This window comes from Pteropus alecto, unplaced genomic scaffold (genome assembly GCF_000325575.1).
Source record: "Pteropus alecto unplaced genomic scaffold, ASM32557v1 scaffold76, whole genome shotgun sequence".
Lineage (NCBI taxonomy): Eukaryota > Metazoa > Chordata > Mammalia > Chiroptera > Pteropodidae > Pteropus > Pteropus alecto.
Genome location: NW_006443138.1, coordinates 13,968,880 through 13,990,808, shown reverse-complemented (window position 1 = coordinate 13,990,808; position 21,929 = coordinate 13,968,880). Strand labels below are relative to the sequence as shown.

General features: G+C 32.1%; 1 protein-coding gene across 1 annotated transcript in view; it reads right to left on the bottom strand.

Moving 5' to 3' along the window:
* The window catches only part of SYT1 (synaptotagmin 1), a 382,176-nt gene extending 364,076 nt beyond the window's left edge, over positions 1-18,100 (bottom strand). The window contains exon 1 of the mRNA XM_006923780.3: positions 17,973-18,100. The gene's annotated coding sequence lies outside the window, so the exon portion shown is untranslated. The remainder of the gene's footprint in view (positions 1-17,972) is intronic.
* Between the last annotated feature and the right edge of the window lie 3,829 nt (positions 18,101-21,929).

Here is a 21,929-nt window from a genome sequence, read left to right as displayed (position 1 = left end):
AACATTGAAAGATGTGGAGAAATAGAGAATTCTCTTCGCAGTAGTCTTAGCACATGAATTTCAAGGAAAGATGCCTAAAAGCAGTTCTTAAGTAAACCAATTAAAGATGTACTAATCTATTTGCTTTCTTCCCATACACATCCAATTGAATGAATATTTTTGAGTTTCTATATATCACTTGCACATGAACATAAAGTAACTCAGCTACTTTTACTTAAGTCAGTGACACTGGTAAAAATATTTTATAGCACAACTATGTACACACAGTGCAAATTTAGAACTGAAACAAAAGTTTCACAAGACAATACTAATTCTCATCACATCTGATGTGATGTAACTTTTTTAAAAATTTTATTCTACTCTATTCCATTTAAAAATGCTAGTCACAAACCATTAATTTGATTCCCTGACTTAATAATATGTAGCTATCCATTGTTTATAAGGACTATTTTAAGTTATATCTTAATTGAACCTCATGCCAGTGATAAATTAGAAGCAAGAATAGTTGGAAAAACCATGTATACCTTCACTTCTTATCTTTGAGATGATGTTGGGAGAACCCTTTTAAATTATTGTGTGTAAATGACAATATGCTGGAGGATCAATCACCTTGCCCAGAGTCACACACAAGTAGCTGGTAGAGATAGGGTTCGGGTCCAGTTTTGAAACTCTTGACTATTACATTCTTCCACAATGACTTCCAAATGATATTTGTTGCTTGTGTCTCTCAGAGCATATGTAAAAAAACGAGCTATTCCTTTCTTTTCCCTATGAATGAATCTTTCTGACTCCCAGGGTGACTTTGAGTCAGGAAAAGGGCAATGGTATGAGCAGACAATGAAATTGGTGAATAGCCTGATCTTCAACTTGCCCAGGGCCCCCACTCTACATTCTGAGGTCTCAAAATAAAATTTCCGGGAAATAATGGCTCTTCATGTAATGGCTTTCACTACAAAATTATCAGCTTTTTTTCTCAAACAGTAATGTACACAAATGAAATATAGAACCAAATTATCTTGGTACAAACACACTTATCCACAAAACAATTCAGCATGATTTTATAAAATCTATAACTAGATTCAGTGCTTAGATATAACAATCAATTTTATAAATAGCACCAAAAATGGTGAGATCAAGAAAACTTGTTAATCTAAGAAAGAGTTCAGAGAAAGGACAAGACTGAATGTTTCAGTTTTTCTAACCACATTTGAAAATCAATTCCTCTAGAACTTTCTTGGATAAAAATATTTATAGTTTTAAATAAATGATAAAAAACCTTTTACATAAAATGATTCCATATGACTAATTCTTCCTTTCTTTTAATTACATATTGAATTTTACTTTCGTCCATGAAAATCAAAGGAAACAATTATCTTGGGGTTCGCAATTTTTGAACATCTATATCAATTAACTGTAATGTTTTTGGCAATGGCTATATGCCAAAGAGTCATGATACTCTATTACAGATTTTATAAAAAAAAGAAAACACAGGTTAGTATAGAATATTAAGGATTCAAGTTAGATAAAAGAGTTTCTATAAAATGTTGTAAGTTTCCCTTTTAGAAAGCCTTTTCAAATTACAAATCTGCCTAGAGTCAGGCAAGAACTATATAACTTCTTAGAATTTCTTTAATATTGTGTTTTCCCTCAAACATACCTTAATTTTGATAATATTTAAGATACTTTCAAATGGAATTAAGCCAAAATAGAGTAAAGAATAAAATATCTCCTAATTTTCACATAATTTCTATTCATAAATTGTTAGGTAAGAATAAGAGTGCTGTTCTGAAGTTAAAAAGAATAATAAAATACAAGAAGCCATTCAAGAAATTATTGTACCTTAGACATAAAACAAAGATTCTCATAAGACTGCTTTAGCTTGTTTTGTTTCAACGATTCATTCCTTCATGTATTTGCCAAATAAGAGCTGCCTCTTGCCATTGATGTTTGTCTTTGATACCAGAGAGACTGAGCTGCAGCACGTACATCGTATTCCCCCAATATTGATACAGAAGCTGGATGGATGCTTGAATAACTAGTACATGTGGCTGTTACTTTGTATTTTCCTTCTTTATTACATTTTCAGAATTGAAAGCAGATAAGCTCTTACACCAGCCACTGTTATCAATATTAAGGAGACACACGTGAAAGATGTGAACAAAATGAAATTTGACATGTCAATACGAGACAGACTGTTGTAGAAAAGTACCAGATAATTAAATTTAAGAAAGAACCTAAGTTTGGGACTTTTCACAATACAGCATGATATGGCAGGCACAGATAAGAATTTGTACTTTAAAAACATATGCAGATATTAACTCACATTGTTTTTTTCTATAATAGAATAGAACAAAGTAACTGAATGGAAAGACTGCATAAACCAGACAGTCATGCCTTAAATGCCAGTGGGTTGCTAGGTTTTGGTTTTAAATCCAGAAAGAAAAAAAAAAAAAATGCAGTAATAAGAAAGTTGTGGCAAATATATTTTATCACATTGCTTATTTACTTATCCTCCCATCAGAGTTTATGATCGTTTTTGAGGACAGAGGCCTCTGTCTTTTATTTGCTTCTGCTACAGTTCTTGGCATATGGGAGATTCTCTGTAAACTAATGAAGTTAATACCTAGAACGCTGCTCATGGAGATAGCCAGCGAATGGTAACATTCACAGGCCACCTAACACATTCCCATACACAAGCTCACATTCAAGAATTAATTACTCAATGATCCTTTTGCTAAAGATGTGACAAGTCAGAAACTTGCTTTCTGGAATACAGTTTCTTCCGTTCTCCTATGAATTTTCTAAGCTCTGCTTTTATGTCTGATTGTCCCATTCTGATTCTCTAATGGGTCCGTCTCATACCCCGCCACACACACACACCAGTCCTCAGGCTGATTTAAACTCTCTGTTTCTTACTGATTTCATTAACTTTCCAGCATAGTCTCTGGATCAGATGTGTTTACAGCTAAAGTCTCTTCTTTCTCTGAAATCTCTCTCTGGTCTCACTTATCCTAGGTACTTCCAATTCCCTTTCTCTATTTACTTCACTTTGCACACTACCTGCAGTCTCCAGCTAGGCTGTGGAACACTCAAATGTTTTGATCGTATTTTATTCTTCTGAAAAATCTCTAATATTTAATTCAGTTCCTGTCACTTAGCAAATGCATTTCAAATAATTTAATCACTTCTTCCTTAGAAGGGTCAATAGGCAAATGGTGTATATATTCTATAATTATGATTATTTTGAAAAAGGGTATTGGAGTTAGTAAATAAGAAAAGAATGTTGGGTAGACAGGCAAACTGAGGAGTCAGTTAAGATAATTCTTGTGATATCAGCTACGTTTCTTGGCCAGATTCCAATTTATATCTGTTAGACCCATAAGCCAAGAAATATATTTTTCACAAGAAATATTTTTATTTGTATCTTGGCTCAAAGACAAATGATTATTTCAAAGTCATAGTACAAAACTACAGGCCCTTGTAATATTGTTCCATTTCTAAATTAAGAGACAGAGGAAGACATAGATTGAGTCTATAAGTATAAAAATGTATGTGCACATAAAATCATTATAACCATATGAAAAAGTTCCTTGCTTGATTTGCATTTAGTACCTATCCTTAAACCAACTACTATGGCCTGGAAAGCTTCGTCATGTTCTTTTATTCATTCTATATTTTGAAGTAGAAAATGTAGATTAAAAAGAAAAAAAATCCCTAAAAGAAAGGACAGCTAAAGTCTAAATAGTGAGATAGGAATGATTTCTAATGTAATTTCCTTTCGCAATCGGAAAAAAATATTCTAACAAATCTCGTTAAAAAAAGATGCTTAGCAGGAATCACATAAATTAAGTTCTGTATAAATTCTGAAAGATGATGTAGATCGGTTATTTTCAAAGCATCCTCATTTATAGAAGAGTAAATAAATATCGACTGAATATCTACCATATATCACATACTGTCATAGCTGCTGGGAGCCCATGGAGAAGAAAACAGAAATCTTTGAGCTAATCGAGGGTAGGAATGAAACAATGTGCAGGTTTAAGAAGAAATACACACTATTTTTAGTTAGCAGTAATGTCTATGCATCAAAAGCAGTGATTTAAACGTTTATAAAATACGGAGTGACTTGATATATGCTCCAAGTAAAGCGGTCAAGGTAAGCAGCTCTAAGAAAATGACATTTAAGGTGAAACCTGAATAATGAGATCTGGTTGGCCTTGTGAAGATCTAAGGGAAGGAAATTCCAGGCAGAATGGATAGCAAGGGCAAAATCCCTGAGGCATTTTAAAGATGAGAAAACTGTGGTTTATAAAGATAAAAGAGCAATTACACAGATCTGCTGGATTTAAGTTCACAATAAATTTACTTAAGATTGTGATAATCTAGGCTGTGTTTCTCCTTCAGCTACCATGAAAACATGAAGTTACTAGAAATCAAGGAAAAAATAAGTGGGGGGAAGGGAGAGAGGGAAAGTGGGAGAGAGAGATTGATTAATTCTTATCTGTGATGACAGATAATCTCTTTTATTTCCAGCTTAAGTTTTTTGGGTTATGGTTTTCTTTCACTTCTAGAAGCAAGTAACTTGTAGGTGATTGATACTCTATACTAGAATATATAATTTTGTTCTCCCTGTGGCCATATAAAATGGGCATTATAGAAAGATAGGGAAGATATTTTGAGTTTACAGTGGAATATTTTTCGTGTCATCATCCTGTCCTCATTTTAAATACCATCCATAAGCTAATACCTCCTGTAGCAGACATGGATGGTCACCTTTGCAATACGTCCTAGCTTTTTCATTAATGATTGAAACTCAGCCATAAGAAATGACTCACACGTGTCTCATCAAACTTAGATAATACTCTTTCCTTTTGCAAGGGATGGTATAGAGATGGGTATTTGTGGTGCTCTGGATAAAAGCACATTGAAGAAGCCTGTTGGTAATTATCTAGAAAAGATTTGCTCCCCCATCAGAAAATAAAGCTAAATTTTAAAAAGTCCCTTTTCTGCTTCACATTCTCCTTTTAGCTACCCTGCTTTCTCTGTTACTATATAAAGACATGATGCGTCTATTGCTACACCAATACTGCCAACCTAAGGGGCAGGCCAAGAGACCCTCATAAAGGCTGACTCGGGTTTTCGATATCCATTGTCTGCTGAATTAGACTTAATATAGAGAATAAAGTGACAAAACAAATGTCACTAACATTTAAGCAACTTTTAGTAAGGTGTTCTTTAATTTGCTCCGAGAGCATCTTAAAACAAATCTTATTTTGATATTTTCATCTTAGTCTTTTCCCCTGGGGTCCAGCCTCCTATACCTAACTTCTTATTTGACATATCTTGGAAGTCCAATGAGAATCTCAAACCTCCTGTGTTAAAAAAAAAAAACAAACGTTTTCTTCTTCACTTACCTATTTCTGTTTGAGTCTTCCACATGACAGTAAATGGTTTCACCAAGTTGTTCAAAACCTAGGATAATTTTTAATTATTTTTTCTTGATTATTCTCTATAACTAATCCATCAACAGAGCACATAGGTTCTTCTTTCAAAATATGTCTCAAGTCTCTTTACTTCTTAACAATATACTCCTGTGAGCCTAATCAAAGCTACTAACTTCTGACAGCTTCCTCACCTGCATTACAGCAACCACTCCCTACTGGTCTCTCTGCTTGTACTTTTGACACCCAAATTTATCTTCTCGACAGAAACTAGAATGAATTTTTATAAGTCATTCATTTTATGGTATCCCTCTCTTGAAAACCCTCCAGTGGCTTTCCATTACATTGGGTAAAAATCTAAACTTACCATTTTTCACAAGGCCCTGAATGATTTGGTTTCCATCTAACTCTTTAACTTTATTTCCAAGCACATCCTTTTCTCACTCTTCACCGGCCTCCTACTTACTGTCTTCTTTTTCTATCTCTTCTTTTCCATGAAACATTGTCAAGATTCTCTCCTTCACACCTTTTAGGATTTTATACAAAGTCAACTTCTCGATGAAACCATCTCTGAACAATCTATGTAAATTCCCCTCCCCCCATTTTATGTTAAATTCTCATTTTTTTCTTAGCACATATCATTAAGATTTTATATATTTTACACATATCTTTTTTATTGTCTGTTTCCCCAATAAAATGTAAGCTCCACAAGGGCAGAGATTTGGCATATTTTGCTCGCTCTTGTATCTGACACATTAAATATATTCAAAAAATATTTGTTGGATGATTTAATAAATAAGTGACTGATCAAATGCAGGATGCTAACAAGTCTGAACTTGACCACATAGAATAGTGTTCAGAACAGTGAATGTTTATTGAAAAAATGAACAGTTGATAAAGGCAGAACATCCCTCCACAGCACCATTGTCTTTTTCACTTGGCATGATAGGTACTAGGCTATACTCTAGTGAGAATTTTTGCATCGATATTATTAAGAGCTATTGCTCTTAAGTTTTCATGTAAAGTCTTCTTTGAGTTTTGGTATAAAGGCAATTCTGCCCACATAAAATGAGTTAGAAAGTAGTACTCCTGCTTCTATCTTCTGGAAGAGACTGTAAAGGATAGCAGGTCATATATAGTTTTATGGTTTCCAATAAGGACCTTATATACTTGTCTGAGACAAGAATATAAATAAATGATCTAAACTAGAGGTGAGTTAAACAACAAGCCCATACTCATTGATCCAGCCTGAAACTTTGTTTCCTGTTTTATAATAATAATAATAATAGTAATAAATCTTGAAAGAGTCTAATGTTCTGGGCATAGCCTATAAAGTCTTTTACTTCACAAGCCTATCAGCTTCAGAGCCCTCCTTTTATGTGATAAATTTTTCTGTCTAGGAAAAAAAAGGTAATATTTAGGATAAAAATATACTCGATGGATGCCTGTTTCATATGAAGACCAAAACTCATTAAAAGAAACATCTCAGAAAGACTGCCTCCTATTTTCACTGGTGATAATAATGTAACGTCTTCCTGGTGTTTGTTGAGAAATGCTATCTGGTGCATAAACTGGCTCTAAATACAGTTACAAAATATGTATTGACAAAATATTTTGTACAATTGCAGCATTTCTGAAATCCAAGGTGAACGGTGAAGGGCAACACTCATTTAGCTATAAATTTCAGTATATGAGCTGTTTTTCTAAAAAAAGTTTTGTTATTTCATGGTCATGCTTCATAAAATTTTAGTATTTCTCCATTCTGCATTGTAACTATTTTTATAAGAAATATCAGAAACACCGAGGCAGTTTTCCACCTATATTCAGAGACTGACAATACTGATGGCATTTTTGAAAGGAAAAAAGATATGTATCTAATCTTTCTTGTGTTTATGGAAAACCACTCATCACAGTACAAAATCCTACTATAGTGACATGTAAAACAGGTATTCTGTTTCACAAACTAAATTTCAGCATCTATGTGAAATAAATGGATTTATTTATGTTCCACAAGCTAAAAAATGTAGTTTCAGGTAATGAATAAAAAAACATTTTGTTTTGTTTTATTTGGTTTTTAATGTAGAAGAGTAATTTTTCTTCTGTTTGAAGAAATTTGTATTTCACGATATATAAACAGGAGTTATTAGTATAAGAAACCAAGTAACCTTTACTCTGTAGATAAAATTATAAATGTATTTAGCTTTAACTTTCTGAATAATAAATAAAAGGCAAAGGCAATTTTCAGTTCCTACATTATGTTAGCTAAAACTTTGCAAAACCTGTAGTAACCATGAAAGAAATTGTTTCATTAAATAAAGAAGAAAAACCACCAACTAAAATTATTTTTGCAGAAAACACAAGATTTATTTAAACTGTTATATGTTCTAAAGTATCAGAGATCTAAAAACTAAATGGTATATTGGAGACATATGAAAAGAAACTGCAATAGATGTTTAAAAGCAATATAAATTCAACTTAATGATGAACATAAGATTATTTCTTATAAATTTAGGTATATGCACATAAATCATCTTTCCTATTCACCAGAGATATTTCTTTCAGCAGAAAAACACAAACTTTAGGTTTGAGTGCTTTTGCCTATATAGAAGAAACTGGTGGGAAAACACTATCCTGCTTGCCCACAACATAATGGAATCAGAGAAGACCTGATAAATATTAGACACTATGCTACATGAAAAGCAGGAAAAATTGCATGTAATTTTTAATGTTGTAAATAATTTTCCTTCCATTTTGTTTTCTTTTGATTCTTCTCCCTCCTCCAAAGTGCTTTTATAAAAAAAAGAACAAGGATGTTGGTAAATTAAAATAGATTAATGTAAATTTTCTAACTACAGAGAATTTTTATTAGATGATATTTTAAAATGATTTCCTTTGTTGATTTCAGTAGATTTTGTAAGAACATTTTGCATCCAAAATAAACTTGAAGCATGCTGACCTTAACTCAGTTTATATACTCTTATTCAAGAGTCTAAATGATAAAACAGAATATCTTTACATTTATACTCAGAAGTAAACAGCCTAGATAAAAACCTCCAATATTTTTATAATTAAAAGTCCTAAAAAACATAAAGAATTCATTATCATGTCTTCTACCTAGAATGTGCCCCTTAATATGAAGAGGGCTTATGAGAGATGGTGAGCAGGATGACTGTATTCTATCCCTAGGGGAATGCTTTCTTGGATGGCATCAGATAATAATTTCTCCTTCAATGTAACATCAAAACAACCACTAAACCAAAAGGATTAATCTGGTCATTTTCTGTGCTCAGCTGCCATCTTGACAGGGAGCTATTTTGGAAAGATATTTTTTTTTTGAAAAGATTTTTTCCCAGACTCTCCCTTGTTCATTCAGAGTGTGATAACAAAATTATAAAATAACTTATCACCTAAAAAATTGTAATGTTGTGCTCAGATTTCAGAAAACCTTCTGATTTATTATGCTAGGTCTTCTAAGTACAATTTCAATACCTATCTATAAATACAAGAGAGGAAATAATAAAAAATGTATTTCTCCATCATCGAGCAAAATTGTATTAAATTTTTTCACAAAGATAATTATCTCTTAAAAATTTTCAAGAACAAATTTCAACATTCTCTTCTACAAAACATTATATCATCTCATCGATTACTCTCTTCTATAATTTTTAAATGTTTCTCTTTTTGGTCCTAGGTTTACAATGTTTCTTGTAATGGCATATATTTACGTTAAATGCATATTTTATGCTTCTTTTTTTCTCATTTTAACATCTCAAAATTTATTTTCTTAAAAGGTTATGTTACAAACCTTAAATAAATACGGTTTTGTTGCTCTTTCTATATTTCTTTTAATCCTTGATATCCTTTATCAGTTATGGACCTAAATTTGAGCTTAGGTCACTAATAAAGTGATCATGCCAAGAATTATTCTTGAATAATTATTTGAATATTTTATAATAATGCTTGTTTTTAACAGAGCATATTGCCAACTCATCAGCTATTGTGAAACAAAAACTCCATCTAATCTTCTACATTATTTGATAGCAAATTCTAATTCACCTTTATACAGTATTTCCTTCATGAATATAATATTTTAATATATTTTCTATTAAATTCCCTTCTTATTTCATAATTTATAATTATCTTAATAAATAAATGCATTAGCTTTAAGAATTAAACAGAACTATAATCTAATGGTTATATGCCACTGTATTGCTAAAATACTCTTAATCTTTAATTATCTTGGTAAATTCTGTCTAGGGCAAAAGAAAACATCACAAGTATAGGAAGGGTTATAGTTACATCTATCTAAATTAAGAGGTAAGGAAGTTACTTATGCAAATTTCTTTGTTTTAGTAATTGGTCTGTCTCTGGGAGCTCTTAAACTTCTATCCTATATAAAGTCACACTCTTAGTAAGCCATTCACTCATTGGTAGGTCTGTCCCTATTCTAGTATTCTCTAGTGCCCTTCTTACAGAATCAATTTTTAGTATGTATAAGTTATTAATGTTCATAAACTTTCTGGCAAGAACTTACTCCAATTACCCCAACAACCTTTTCCTGTACCTCTAGCTCAACTATTCTCTACTTAGTATACATGGCACAAAGATGGTTTGAAGGTTTAGCTACCAAGTTACTTATACATTTTTCACACTATTACAGATTATTAGAGCAAGATAGGCATTTACATGTACACATCTAAATGTCTGGATGTGCATTCTGAAATGCAATAGGCTACATCTAATGACAGTTCAAGAACTAGAGGGATGATCTTACAAGAACATAAAAATTTCATGTTTGAGGTTGCTGTTAAGAATGGCAATGTTACAGCTTAGATAGCTGAAGGAGTAATGATCAGGACAGCACCCAGTTTCTATTTCAGGCCACTTTACTAGCTGTCAAAAGAGCAACTCTCTGGTGCCTTTAAAATTTCAAATATTTGATATGTGAAGATACGTCAGCAATAAATTTGGTCTTTAGCAAAAGTCTGTTAACGAGAATGTCTTTATATTAAGTGAATCCTTGAATAACCAAATTTCAGAGCTGAAAAAATTTACAACCAGGATTTCATCAAAATAAAGAGAATATATATTTTGTTACTCAAAATTATTTGAGTGGTGAACTTCTTTAGTGATTTTTCTGTAAAAAATGCATTTATTTTTTATGCTTTCATTCTTGAAAACATAGTTTATATAAGTATGGAACTTGAGTTTGCTAGTTATTTTCCTTCAACATATGAAACTATTTTTTCTAATTGTCATCTTGTCAGTTTTAGTTGACAAAATATTATTTTTTCCCTTGATTATTTATGTTGTTTGCTCTCTCGGATTTTTTAAGATGTTTAGACTGTCTTTGGAGTTCTGTGGCTGTGTTACAATGTCTACGTCTCAGTTTCTTCTATTTATCTGGTTTGTGACAGGTAACGATTCTCATTATGGTACTCACATCTTTCTTCAAATATGGATAATTCTCACCTATTATCTTGTAATTCTATTCATGTGGAATTTGTAATAGACATTTGGTGTTATTTCTCATTTTATTCTTCCATGTCTCTTAACTTTTCCATCTCTTAACACACTGTGCTCATTCTAGAAAATTTCTACAGGTATAATTCATACTCTATTAATATTCATAGACCATTTTTCTTTTCTTCCTGAATGTGTTCATTAAAATTTTAAACTTGTATACTATGTTTTTCTTTTCTGTAATTATCATTTGGTTCTTTTCCAAATCTGCTAATTTTTTTAATAGTATCCAACTATTAGTTTCTATTTTTTCCTTTATTTCTTAATAATTATTTTTATAATAGATGATTTATGCCTTTTTCATATTGTTAAGCTATGTCACATTTTTCGGATTTCACTTTCCTGCTTGTGGTGTTTGCTTATTCTTTATTATGTTGGATAATTCTTCTATGAGTTTATTATTATTTAATTGTAAACTTATTTTTTTTTTTAATTCATGAATCCTATGTGCCCTGGCTAAGACATTTTTCTATACAGAACTGTAGGTTTCCCTTAGTTTATATAAGTTACATTTTGAGGATTCATGTACTGTAAATAATATAAATTTAAGCCCCACACTGGTACATGCCAAGGTCTAGTGTTTTGATTTATCACAGCAGAGCTATTTTTTTTTCTCCATTTCATCTAAATTCCTAGATAGACAAGCTCCAGTCATGCCCCTAGATCAGTGGGTACAATTTTCTTGTTGCTTCAACAATGGAGAAGCAGCTCTTCTAGGGTCTTGAATTTATGTGAGATTTTTAGTTCCAGATGTCTAACCTGCTTGGACCCAAGTCCTTCAGCTATTAAAACCTTGATAAGGGCCTTGCCTTTCTGTGTTTAGTCATAACATCAGCTCTTAGTCTTTTTCTTCTGTCTTTGAGTTCTCTTCTGACCCTTGTGCATTTTCAGTTTTTATTTGTTGTTGATCAATATATTTAGAAATATTCATAATAATCAATAGATTTATATTACTGGTAATGTATGTATGTAAGAATCAGAGGTGGTGAGTGCCTCATCTCAGTCCACCAGATTGTTGATATGAAACAAATTAGTAATCAGTGATTAATCTAGATACATACAGCCCATTTAGACTATGTTTTAAGTAGTTCAACATGAATTTTACAATATTAGGAAAGTGAAGGCTTTCTAGAGTGTGTTACTTTTGCACTGGAAACAATTTTCTGTCCTTCAACACATCTCTTTGTTCCTTCACATTCTGAATTTTTGAAAATGTTCTTTCATCTGTTTTAAACATTTCCTACTTTGGTTCTGATTCTCTATAGGAAGTTCTCTATCTGAAGTTTTCCTTCATGTTCATGTGAACCTTATGATTCTCTTGGGTGTATGTTCAATATACGTTTAGCTACATGTAACTCAAGGGGTAAATGTTTGACAAATGAAGATTCTTTTAAATGTCTAACAATTGGCAAATATATATATATATATTCAAATAAAAAATAAATCAACACTAAATAAAAGCAACAATTTTTGATTTTATTAAATTATAATAAAAAGTGCTTAACTTCATAAAATATTTCATTAGACTAAATAAGTATCAATATAAGCAAATATAAGGATTATTTTTATTATTAGAGTGGCTATACTCTAATAAGTGTTGCATTTTAATATTATTTTTATGTGATAATTATTTTAAGTAATAATTTGTTTAAGAGAAATTATCAAGAATTAATGTCCAATTTCTTTAACTCTTTCAGGTTATGTTTATCTCTTCTTAAATTGAAGAATTTATATATATTCTTAAGTTGCTATTTTTTTCTTATGATCTATTTTCTGCTTTATAGCCATTATCATCAACTACATTATTTTTCTTCCTATTACTACAATAGTTGTTCTTTTTATATTAATTAGCTACATTCAAACCTTATTGAATTTAGGAGTGGCTAGTCCAACTTTGGTAATACTAAAGTTATTTTGCCAGACAGGCAGAGCAACAGAGCAAAAGATTTATTCTGATGTGTCCCTAAATAGAACACTTAGTCACTGGAAAATGTAATTGAGAAAAATCTCAGGATCAGAAAAGATGTCTTTTGAGGCCTGGGTTGTTGGCATTTGATTCCATAATGGCCATAATGCAGCCACCCCAGCATTACTTAGGCCTAGCTATATGGATTAAATTTCTCAGGCAATTCAGCTTTATATGATATGTAATTTATGAATTCTCTGTCCTTTTCACTTAAGAAGATGGAAAGTCTTCAAAGAGTTAAAACAAGTGGATCAGATTGATTTTAGTGCATGGTTGACAACAGTCAGAATCAATGAGATTAAAATGAAGAGTAGGATCACTAACTAAATAAAACTTGAAGGAAAAAAGATAGAGAAGAATATGATTAGAGTTACTTTAGTTGGTTTAAATATTTATATATTTGTTCCTTGTTAATATTTTGCCTGTCCACGAAAATCAAATATTCATGAGAACAGGGGCCTGGACAGATGGCTTGGAAGAGTGACTGGCATAGGTGCTTAACAAAATCACTGTTGAATAAATAGTGTGAACTCAGGCTTCATGATGAACAAGGTTTGTTGGACCAAGGGGAAGTAGGAGACAGACATATTGATTGGAAGCCCAACTATAGGGAACTTCAAACAAGTATATACGAAGATAACTGGTGATATGGCATTTGTGAGGCAATTTTGAAGAATCACGTCAAAGAGACAAGGGAACAAAAGCATCTGAAAAATTCACTCAAAGTTGGGTGGTGATACCCATAACAGTCTTATTAAACCCAGGATTTAACAGTAGTTTTTGAAAGCTGCTGAATAAACTTTGAGATAATATAGGCACTGAACATTCTCATCTTAAGAATTTCCTTTGAATGTTGTTAACACTCCACCTTATCCTTTGCTCTTATTTCTGGAGAATGGAATGGAAAAGTGGGAGTACTTTACATTAAAAATCCCTTTTAACAACTTTAATGGGAAATGAACCATTTCACCCTGCTCCAGTGGAATTTTCAGAATAAAGAAGGATTTTTAGGAACTTACATAATGATTTCTGTTGTGCCATGACCTAACTGGTAATGGAGATTTTGGAAACATTTCTTTTAGATGTTCTATTTTACTGCAAAAGTTAGATGTGATAAAGAATTATGATCTCTTTTTTCCAAGATAACTTTCTAATTCTTGCTTTTTATATTGCAGATTAGCCTAGTAGTGAGGCTTAGGTCAAATTAGAAGATATTATATATTACCAGCCTTTATTTTGAAATTACTAAGTTTTCTTTGAATGGAGAATGTTAGTCATGAGGAAATAGTTCTGTTTGCTTTTCCACCATAATACTTGTTCTTTAGGTTAAATGGGAGTACTGGGGACTCTACTTAGGGCCACTAACACCTCCTTGGAATCCAAAGACTGAAGAAGGAATGAGACAGATATACTCTTATTTGGGCCTTACTCTCCAAGTTATTCATAGCCCTGTTCTTCCATCCCTAGGCACAGATGCTACTTGTACTCTCAGAATATCCAAATTTAATGAACAAAAAAGAACGAGAAATAGTAAAATACAAAATACTAAAATTCAACTAGAACAAAATATTCTTTGTGGTTTAAGTTCTGGGCTAAAGGTAACAAATTTATCATAGTATCTAATACACAGTAGATATTCAATAAATATTTGGTAAAGTGAAGGAACACTATATGGCTAAATGTAGCAAATTGATAAATTTGATATACTAGAATACTTGATGCTGAACCTTTTGAAGGACATACGGGGTAGAATTCTTTAGTGGAGCTTGATAAAACCTTGAGTGGTATGTTGAGTAATTCAGAGAAAAAGCAATTGGTAAGAGACTATGAGACTCACTAGTTCTCTGTCTTCACACCATTCACTGATGCTTAGTGAATTTACGCTGTCTATGCTTAAACATGTCCTCTTTTCATATGCTTTCTCAATGGATGTGTAACTACTATATGTAGCCATTCATTTTATAATAATACACCTGTTTCCCTGAGTTACAAATATAACCATTGATGAATATTTTGTCTATTTAATAGCTAGTTTAATACTTCTGGGCTACCCCTATTTGAGATCATTTTGTCCCTCACGCTCTAGCTCTGGCCAGCATTTCTTCCCTCTATCGTCTCTTCTTCTGATAAACACCTTCTCTGTGTTTTAGAAAAAATTCCTATATTCTTTCAATTTCTAATTGTTTTCATTTAGCATTGATATTCAAAATAAAAAAGAACTAAAACAATTTTATCTCATTGGTTTACTTTTTAGAATCATATAATATTGTTTTCTATTATTTTTCACTTCAAATCTTTATTTTCACAAATTATATGATTTGACTATAATTTCATGGATTTTAAAAAATTGAATCTGAATATCTAACATTATTTATAGCATTATTTCTGTGAGAAAATGTATTTTGAGTTCTCAATATTTAACTTACAAATTAAACTTTTGAAACAATGCAATTGAAGTTAGTGCCTGCCTGTATAATAAACATGATCTTTAAAACCAGCTGAAAACCAAGGGGCTTTTAATTTACAAAAGAATTCTAATGGGTTTGGAAAATAATTTAAATTATTTCAATCATTTCAGGACACATTTATTTCATAAAGTAAGTGTACCTGAAAAACCTAAAGATTTTGATCATTTTCCCTTTTTAGACCCTTGCCTCAGTTGAGTCCATCAAGTGGGAAGCAAGAATTAATTTTATGGGTCAAACATTGTCTGCAGTTTTTCTACTAGATCTAATACTGCATTTTGATTTCATCCCATACCAGAGGTATTCAGAAAATTCTGTATTTTATAGTTCAGAAGACAGTTATTTTTTCCCTGATTCTCACTTAAGTGTATACTTACTTTGGAATTTGCCACATTAAGTTGGCAAACAATGTGTAACTTGTTAATACTGAAAGCTGTGAGAAAATTCTCTTAACTAAAATTAGATAACACAGAAATATTCATTTATGAATAAATGGAAAACACTGAGCTCAGAAGAGATAACTTATTTGTACCAAGAAATTATCTTTTGAAAGTTCAACACCCATAGGAGTTGTCTCAATGGAAACCATAACAAAAGCACCGCTTAAAGAAGTGATGCTTCTTAGATATATCTAATATAGAAAGAATGACTTACTACTTAGAAAGCTTTGTAAAACTAAAGACTCAAACTTAAAAATAATAATTAATTGTACAAACTATAAATTTAATCCTTTTTATTATTACTGAGATTGTATTATTTGGCAACTTTGGGAAGCTTTTAAATTATTAGACATTCATATCTTTGACATCTTTAATATTGAATTTTTAATTTAAAAATATTTAAGACATTAAAGAGAAAATAAGATAGTGTAAACTTTTTGAACAGTTATAGGAAATAAAAATATGAAGAAAAATGTCAAAATCCAAATTTAATTTTAATTTCAATATTTTTGTTTGATATCAATTATATGTCTTTAATTTTACATGTCTTCCTCTCACCTGTTTCTTTACTCTCACATTATAGAGGAGTAGTGATTCTTAAACTTTGGAATGCATTGGAATCATCTGATATACCTTTTAAAAATGCTGGTTCTAGAGCAGTTCACTCCCAATAATTCTGGTTAAGTAAGCCTGGCATGGAACCCAGGAACAGATATTTCTGTAGGCTGGCTTCAGGCTTCATCTTTGAAATGTTTCTTAAAATATTTGCAGAATAAAAGAAGAAAATGTTCTTTTAAGGCATTAAAGTAGAAGAGAATAAAATGGAAATGTTTAAAAAATTGTATGGTAAAAACTACACTGCCAGAACATCAGCACCTACCATTCATCATAAAATGATTGCGATAACTACTCTACGTTAGCACTCTGATAATTATTTCCTAAGAAACTAAAGTACTTTTGATTCTGGGTATGTGCATTTTCAGACCACTTTGATTTAATAATCCATGTAAAATATTATGAAAATTAGAAAAAAAAAATGTTTCATCAATAACAACTGTGATCCTATACTGTAGTATCACACTGCATGAGAGAGAAGAAACTTCTAGCATTGAAATAGTTCATTCCCCAAAATTGAGGGACCTGTGATGTAATACAAGCCTACTGGAGAGATTTACTTAATAAGTCAGTGAATTTATAGGCATGTATAGTTAATTTATTTCCATGTGATTTTAGTATTGGAGACCGACTGTAGCTAACTTCCTCAGAAAGAAAACTAAGATGCAAATAGTAGAATAAAGTCTTCAAGACACAGTCTCGTATTGGAACATTATCTCGCCTATATATGATGAGAGCAATGTGAAAGGCTATTCTTTGGAAATTCAAAACTTCAGTAACCTGGACTCCAAATAATAATTAGTGAGATAATTTACTCACTTCAAATTTATGCTATAGAATTATGTTTGTGCCTAGTGAAAGTGTGTTAGAAATGACTTAGACCAAAGAAGCAATTTGACTGGTTAATAAAGAGTCTAAGAATGATAATTGAATTTGATGGAATTCGCTAGTTAAGACATTCAAGCAGATACTTTACAACCCCAGTTATGTACTCTAACATAAGTTACAGTCACATATGTAACATATGTACTTCATTGTTGAATTACACATCTATGAAAATAAAGACATAGTATGGCACAAAGAAACATCAGCCTGAGACAAATTCTGCCTCTATTTCCACTCCCTTACCCAATACTCTTATTAAAATATCATTTGTACAGCAGGGCACAAAAGCACAGAGGCAGATGCCATGGCATATTCTTTTAGAATGCAAGGCTGCTCAAGATCATCTACAGATAATGAACCATGACAACTTTGGATTTGATGAGTATAAAATGAGAGTAGGAGAAAGCAAAAATGTTATATAAATTACCAATTCCCCATCAACTAAACTAACTAGCACTTCAAGGGCATTAATACTACTAATAATTTCAAAAGATATGACAAATACTAATATTTACTTTAATATCATAAAAACATTTTTTAAAGTAAGAGATATAGACCTCTAATCTATACAAATGCTTCTCCCACTCCATGTATCATAAGATAACAAAACCTATCAAAATCTAGATTTTCCAAATACCTTAATCAGACAGTTGTAGTGCAGTTTCCAGGAATGAAGCAATAGGCAAATGAACAATCTTCTGATCTGAATCCAGGCGTCTGTCACTCAAGTTCTTGCTAGTTCTCGTTTTCCTGTTTTCTCTTGAGAGAGAAAATAAAAGAAATAATTCATTAAAATGCTGGCCTGCAACTCTGCACTTGCCTTTACTACTAACTGGGTATATAGAGTTGTGCTTATGCAGTGCATTTATTATTCATATCCTTCTCTAGCTTTCTCAGTTCCTGGTTGTACTAGGTGCTCCAGGCTAAGAATCAATATGTAAAAATCTAGAAGAATCGATGTTTCTAAAAAGTGAGTTTTTCACATTTCTTCTGACATATCTTGTTCAATGACATCGGTCTATACAGGAGAAATAGCATGTGCTACCACAGACGGTGCCCAGTGGAATTACCCTCCGCAGGGAATTATCTCTAAGCAATTCACACTTTGTTTTGCTAACAAGACTCCTTGCTAGAATACTGAAGTGCTATCCTTCTCTGGCAATGTTCTCCCACCCTTTGGAATTATTGAAAAGCTAACTGAGTCTACTTTGATTTGTGAATCTCTTTGTAAGCAACAGCAGCTACCACAGTGCTAACAAAAAGGAAAGGCATTGCTATTTACCTAGGAAGGACACTGAAATACTGCACATAAAAGCACTGGAGTTGTGGAGGAGCTCTATCAAATATTTTAATAGTTCCCTTCCTTCTTTGCTTCTTTTGTCCTTGCCCGCTCCCTTTCTCCTTTCTTTTCCATTTGTCTTTCTTCTTCCTTTTATTCTTTGTTTTCTTTAATGCACTCCTTGCATTTATCTGTTGATAGAGAGAAACCTACTTTCTTATATCTGAGGTTTTTAAATAATGATTTTAGAATATGAAATCTCAAAACACTAAGGAAAGAGGCATGATTCTTCCACGAACGTAGAAATACAAGTAGGGAGATTTAAGTTATCAGTTGAATCTTGTAGAACCAATTAAGAATGGAGGCTCTGCAGATTCCAGTGGCTCTGATACTAATCAGACCATTCTGCTCTCTTTACAGTTTGGGTTTCAATTCTCTGGAGAAAGCTAACATAGCAACACCCTGTTATTTGAGGATTCAAATTTTCCTACTACAAGATGAACACACAATCCCCTGCAGCTTTCATTATATTCTGAATAGAATTTTATAGTTTCTCTGCAGTTATTAAGGAGTCTTATTTGCCAACTAATGGACCAGAATAGATATAGGATAAATCTATGTAGAAAAATCTTCTGAGGGTTTACTAGGTTTGGGAAAACCTTAGCTTTTGGTTTAAAGAAACAGATGCTGCATAAGGGAGCATTGTTCCTGAGTGGCTTCTGAGCTCTATTTTGCCTGGCTGAGCTAGAGAAAGGATAATTGACTTCAGCTCAGCCCATTTCATCAAAAGTACATATTTATTACCTGTGATTCATTCCATGAATATTAATCGATGGTCTATAAGGGCCTTTTGTGGGGGCAGACTTTGAGGATAAAAAAGAAAAAAAGATAATTTCTTGCCCTTGAAAGAGTTGGGGAGATAGATATGGAAATAAAATAAGAAAATTACTACAAATTGATAAGTACCATGATTGAGATTTAGGATATGCTAGGCATTGAAGAAAGATTCTTCCCATTCTTAAGAATAATTCTAATTTCACATTTTGAAAGAAGCAGTAAATGTCATCAACATTATGTGCTTATGTGCATATGTGTGTGTCCTTCTGAGTACTGGGCATGAGGTGATCCAACAATAAAGTCCTGGAATTATTTAATGGTTTACACAATTGTGGCTTTTCACAATTGGATCTTTTTCTCAACAATGCTTCTAAGTATAAAGTGGCTTTTCTCACTAGAAAGCATTTAAAACATTTTTCCTATGGCTACAGGTCGCAAAAAGTATTTGATTACTCAGAAAGCACAACCAACCAGTGTCTATGTGTTGGAGATAATACATGAGTTAGAAATATACTCCCATTCTGGAAGCCAAATAGCGAAGATTAAAAACCATCTGTCATTGGGACTATGAGCCTACGAACAAGCAGGACTTCCAGCAGAGTCTGGGGCAGGAACAGTGTGTAACACATATTTAAAAACACAAGATTCAACTGGACTAATCTGCTCGGTCACATGGTTTAAAAAATATTACCAGCTCCCACCAGAACCTACTTTGCCATGTGTTTCATAAAATCATATTTTGCAAACTAAAGACATTTTTGATGGAAACTCATTCTCTATGAAACAATTTTCTAAATGCTTATTTTGAGTCGGGCAGGGTGTAAGACATTGAAACAGCTATTTCAGTGCCCCTTACTTCATCCTAAAGAGCTTTCAGGCTAATGAAAGATAAAGATAGAATACAAATACACACACCAAAAGAGCATATGTCATTATATAATTTAAATTGTAATAAATTCCAAAAAGGACAAGTAAAAATGCTAGGTAAGTGAGAGCAGGGGGCCTCATCCCAAATTGGCTTCCATGTTGAAATCACTTTTAGAAAGTTGCTGTTATTTGGAGGTGTGTTGAGGTTGGGGGTGAGTAAAGGGATAGATTCAAGGTGGAACAACATGTTTGTGAAATTCTGAGGCAGAATGAAGCTTTATAGGTTTGAAAAACAACAAAACCCAAAGGTCAGCATAATTGTAATTCAGTGAATATGGAGAAGCATGGAGCATGCCAAGGCTGGAGGCAGGCCTGGGTCACCCTCTGCTGAGGGTCTAGGTGAGGGGGCCACGAGAGATCAATAAAAGGTCCAATCCCTTTAGTTACTCTTTGAATATTGGTTAGGGTTAAGGGTGGATAGGGACATTTACCAGGATTTAAAAAAAAAAATTCCTTTACCTATTCTCAGGAGTAAAATTTATCATATTGATTTAAAAATTAATTTTCTGGCAACTTGATGTTTGGTTGGTCTATTTATTTATTTTTTAACTATAAGTAATGCTGTATTTTTCTTCACAGTACTTATTATTCTCCACGTATGCTTGTTTGTTTCCTTTTCTCTCCACTATCTTCAAAAATCTATGAGAGCTTCTGAGAGCTAGAGGTTTTTTTCATTTTGGTTCGCCGATGCCTATCTAAGGCCTAGAATGTCATTTGGCACAGCATAGTAGTAGCTCAACAAATACATCTTGAGTGTATAAGTGAGTGGATAATTTAGAAAATTGTCTCCCATGTGCTATTCTTCCCCCTAAGTTACTTTCATGCGAGATCAATGTTGCATGGTAAAGTATAGCATATTAGACTAATAAAATATACTCCTGGCGATTCATCATTAAAAACAGTACTAAGAGTTGTAGCTTGTGGAAAATGCATAAGCAAACCAATTTGGGCAAAGCAAATGTATAAAAATTAAAAGTGAAAGCAAAATACATATTATCCTAACATACTTCTCTTAGATTTTAGGTTTAATCATTATAGAATGAGATTCAATCATTTTTCAGCAATTTCTCTTGATATTTTCATAAGCTCTAGATCCTTAATCATTATCAATTTAGAGATAAATACAGATATAGAACTCTCTGTACCCTTTTACAGGGAACGTATAGGAATATATCAAACCCAAATGTAGGTACTTCAAATTTTATAAGGTTAAAAGATAATCATTTTATGGCACACATATAAATTCATAAAGCTTATTGACAAAAACTATCTAATAAATTAGGAATTTTAATATCCTGTTTTCACAGAGAGGTTTCTAATTTATCAATTATTTTTTTCCATTGAACCTGGACTATATGTACTATAAATTTTATTGAGTTATATATAAATTGTTGTAATATACCAGTTTAAATAATGTAGAGGAATGTGCTTAAGATATGGTTTCCTAAGAATAATTGCCAAAAATTATTTGCTTATGATACCCTTAGTTTTGACTTATGTATGGTCATTTTTATGGTGTAATTTTTAAAAGGCTAATTTGAGTATTTCTCA